Below are 3,009 nucleotides of genomic sequence, written 5' to 3'. Positions count from 1 at the left end.
CCCCATGTGGTATAACATTTTTTTACATAATTCTCCTATGATTTTAAAAGTTATATATAACCCTCTTATGGTTTGAATTAAAGTGTCAAAGTGACGGAAAAGATCATTCGTAACGGAGTCACCTAAAATGTAAAAAATACCCTTATGTAAAGTTGAAAATTATTTATTAACCAAGGGGGTTATGTGCATATTTTGAAAATCATAAGGGAATTATATTGTAAAGTATTAAATCACAAAGGGTTTATATGGTAAAATATAAAAATCATACGGGGTTAATGTGTCATGTATTTATAAGGGTAATTTTGACATTTTAAAAAGTTTCGTTACAAGTGACTATTTCCGTCACTTTGACAGTTTAATCTAAACTATGAGGGGATTATGTATAACTTTTGAAAGCATAGGAGAGTTATGTAAAAAAACGCTAAACTACAGGGGGTAAAATATAATTTGCCCAAAAAAATAAAGAAAAAAACATGGCAATAATTGAACCAAAACCCAATATTCAGTGTAATCTCTAGCAACATCTACATATAAATATGCTTGCCCTAAGGCACCCCAGACGCACACACCAATGTTCATGGAAAAGAAAATGAATCTTTTTCGTCAAATTTCAGATGCCGAAACCATGCTAATCATCTCCATTGTCCCTCTAGTTTTCTTATATTTCTTATCAAGATTCCGCCGTAAGAACCATCCACCAGGGCCAAAAGGGTTGCCTTTCATCGGTAATATGATGATAGCAAACCAGATGTCTCAGATTGGACTAGCAAAGCTAGCAAACCAATATGGTGGCATCTTTCGCGTAAAACTGCCCTTTCTCAACACGGTAGTAGTCTCTAGCCCGGACCTAGCCCGACAAGTTCTTCAAGTTCAAGACAACATCTTCTCAAACCGCCCAGCCACTATAGCCATAAGTTATTTAACTTATGAACGGGCTGATATGGCCTTCGCGCAGTATGGCCCGATGTGGCGTCAAATGAGAAAACTTTGTGTCATGAAGCTTTTCAGCAGTAAAAGGGCCGAGTCTTGGGACGCTGTCAGAGATGAGGTCGATGATATGATCCGAGTTTTGCACTCAAGGGCTGGCTCAGCCGTTAACCTTGGTAAATTGTTTTTCAGGCTATCTCGGAAAATTATTTATCGGGCCGCCTTTGGCGCAAGAACTCCTGAACGTCAAGATGAATTCATCCAGATTTTGCAAGAGATATCTACCCTGTTGAATGCTTTCAATCTGGCTGATTTCATTCCTTGGCTCGAGTGGGCAGATCTACAGGGCTTAAACAAGAGACTTATCAGTTCTCGAGCTTCACTTGATGCATTCGTTGACTCCATCATTGAGGATCATATGGAGAAAAAGAAGAACGTCAATGGTTCTTTTGATCAGGTTGAAGGTGATATGGTGGATGAGCTTCTAGCTTTTATGGGTGACGATGAGGGAAAAGTCACAGAAGCTGGTAATTTACAAAAGTCACTCAGGCTTACGAAAAACAACGTTAAAGCCCTCATCATGGTAAGATCAAGGCGTTAGCAGTAGCAATTTTTCCAATAAGAGATACTTCATATAATCAAGAAGGATAAGTTTATTTTATTTATTTTCTAAAGTATATTTTTCAATAACATTTTTTTAAAAAAAACCTAGTTGGGTTTTTCATGAGAAATAGCACATTGATAACCTCATTTTCGGGGTTAGCAAAACTATTATTACAAACTTTCATGGCAGCATCAATGTTCGTCATTTTCAGGATGCAATGTTTGGAGGGACAGAGACCGTTGGAAGTGCAATCGAATGGATAATGACCGAACTAATCAAGAATCCGAATGACCTCAAGAGGGTGCAAGAAGAGCTAGCCAATGTTGTCGGCCTGCACCGGAAAGTCCAAGAATCTGACATGAACAAACTAACCTACTTCAAGTCCTGCTTCAAAGAAGTGCTTAGACTTCACCCTCCGATCCCTCTCCTCCTTCACGAGACTATCGAGGATTCTGAGGTCGCTGGCTACCACATTCCTGCCAAATCAAGGGTGATGGTTAATGTATGGGCAATTGGCCGTAACAAGGACACATGGGGGGAGGACGCAGACACATTTAAGCCGTCTAGATTTTTAAGCAATGGTGCACCTGATTATAAGGGTAGTTGGATCTGGCCGGAGGTCTTGTCCAGGCATGCAACTCGGGCTGTTTGCTGTGGAGATGGCTGTGGCTCATCTTCTTCACTGTTTCCAGTGGGAGCTGCCTGATGGGATGAAGCCCAGTGATGTTGATACGAATGATGTGTTTGGACTCGCCGCTCCAAGAGCTAGTCGACTGGTGGCCGTGCCAACTCCACACTTGCTTTGTCCACTAGTCTAATCGTAATATGCAATTGTTAAGGGAAACGTTAATGGCACTCTAGTATTTTTATAACTTATTCTCATTCTCTTGTTTTCGTAGCAAGAGATTATATGGTGATAAGAAGATAGCGAAAGTGCTATCATGATAAAGTGCAGTTCCATTAACAATTAGTTATTAAATGTTGTATTATAATTTATTCACAATGGAATATGGGGTTTCAATTTAGAGCGCGTTCAATAAAATTGAAATCTAAAATTTAAAAATTGAATTTATTAAGTTATTGAATTGTTAAGTACTAAATCTAACATATTTGAGTATATATCACATTCAATGATAAGAGAATAGATTATAACTTATTTTTTAGAGCAAGATTTACCTGAAAATTCAGTGTCACTTAATTAATTCAGATGTTAAATTTTTTGTTATCAAATGCATTTGAATATGTTAAAATCTGAATCCATTAAATTTAAGTGTTAAATTAGATTATCAAACAGAACCTTCATTTGTAATCATTTATTTTTGAAAACCAATTATATGGTATTTTTTTGGCTTCTATACTATTACTATACAGTGTTAGTCATGACAAAATATATCTTAGCTGAGACACACTACTAAGTCTTGAACTAAATAAAATTTATTGTTCATTTTAGATCGCGGAAAATTAGTAGACGTACATAA

At 37.2% G+C, this 3,009-nt stretch overlaps 1 pseudogene; it reads left to right on the top strand.

The window, feature by feature from the left end:
* Nucleotides 1-577: 577 nt before the first annotated feature.
* LOC113782615 lies at nucleotides 578-2,349 on the top strand (annotated as a pseudogene).
* Nucleotides 2,350-3,009: the final 660 nt, after the last annotated feature.

This window comes from Coffea eugenioides, chromosome 9 (genome assembly GCF_003713205.1).
Source record: "Coffea eugenioides isolate CCC68of chromosome 9, Ceug_1.0, whole genome shotgun sequence".
NCBI classification, from domain to species: Eukaryota; Viridiplantae; Streptophyta; class Magnoliopsida; order Gentianales; family Rubiaceae; genus Coffea; species Coffea eugenioides.
The sequence above is the reverse complement of the archived record's forward strand: the minus strand, read 5'-3'. Positions and strand labels throughout refer to the sequence as shown.